Genomic DNA, 1,289 nt, shown 5'->3' with positions numbered 1-1,289 from the left:
AAAAACTAAAGGCTGAGAAGGAAGCAAAGTAAGCGCAACACCACGTTCCTCTTGAAATAAAGTCTTCTGCAGCATCAGAAGGAGACGATGTCCAGTATGTTTGTGGTTGAACGGATGGAAAAACCATGAACAATGCGCAAGAGTGCATTGAAATCTGCAAACACAAACCTGTGGCGGACTGTCAAGAAAAGCCCTTGAACTTGTCTATTGGCACTTCACAAGAACGTTTGGTGGTTTCAACTAGAGGTCTGCTAGCACCCAGCACCTGTCCATTTTGTACTTACAGGACATTTTACCCAGAAGTCCTAATGATGCACCAGAGGCTGATGCACAAATACAATCCTGACACCGTTAACACAAATGGCAATAGAGGCGAGGCTCTAGCTGAAGCTAGATGCACGGGATGCCCTCCAGCTCTACTGGGTAACGATGTGCTTCCGCTGCCTTTTAATTCTAAAACAAGTAAGGCTCCCCCACCTACAGAGCCAAAACCCTTGCAAATGGGGAAAGCTAAACAAAGTCACCCTCCACAGGACAAAGTCGCTGTCTTTCCAGTGACTGATTCAAGCAGCACAGCCCCAAGTAACCTCAGGTTTCATAAACAGCAAAATAATATTGGAGCTCAGGCAAATAGCCATAGACAACCTCAGCAAGAAATGCACTCCAGTTCCACTATCTCTCCAGTACTGGAGGAGTAAAAAGGTCTGAATCTCAAGTAAAATCTCCAAGCGTCCCAGCATCTCAATCTGGTTTAGTAAGCAGCGGCATGAATGGGGCTCTCGACTCTCACCTAAATGAGTCTGCCTGGTCCTGTTATCAAGGAAGAGACTGTCATTGTAGTAAATCTGTGAGCAATGTAAATCTCTACTACAGTGAAACATCTTCTAAACGAATGAAACCTAATCCATTGGCTGTTGAACATATTGACTCTCCAACGGCTAACTACAGAAGATATGAAACACGCAGATTTCATGTCACAAACAAATATCTGCTGTGCAAATCTGCTACCTCAGGAATGTTCTCGCACCAAACCTGCATCCTCTGTTTTGCCAACCAAACAAGGGCTTCTGAATTTGGACAATGTTGATCCTCCTAATGCATTGACTGTTCTCAAACCTTATGAGCCATCTAGCTCTGGATCACTTGACAGTTCTTGTGGATCTGGCAATGGCCAAGTAACCGCCTCTGCAGGAGAAGGTACTGTATCTCCTTCCTAGCTCAATGTCTTATTACAAAGGAAAGTGAATGAAATAGAAATATGTGACCATGCCCTGGTTGAGTTTGTGATC

The 1,289-nt window shown here is 44.5% G+C and overlaps 1 pseudogene; it reads left to right on the top strand.

Moving 5' to 3' along the window:
• Positions 1–5: 5 nt before the first annotated feature.
• Positions 6–1,197, top strand: LOC104467072 (annotated as a pseudogene).
• Positions 1,198–1,289: the final 92 nt, after the last annotated feature.

Source organism: Pterocles gutturalis, unplaced genomic scaffold (genome assembly GCF_000699245.1).
Source record: "Pterocles gutturalis isolate BGI_N339 unplaced genomic scaffold, ASM69924v1 scaffold31894, whole genome shotgun sequence".
Classification (NCBI taxonomy): domain Eukaryota; kingdom Metazoa; phylum Chordata; class Aves; order Pterocliformes; family Pteroclidae; genus Pterocles; species Pterocles gutturalis.
Note: the sequence above shows the minus strand (reverse complement) of the source record. Positions and strands in the feature narration are given on the sequence as shown.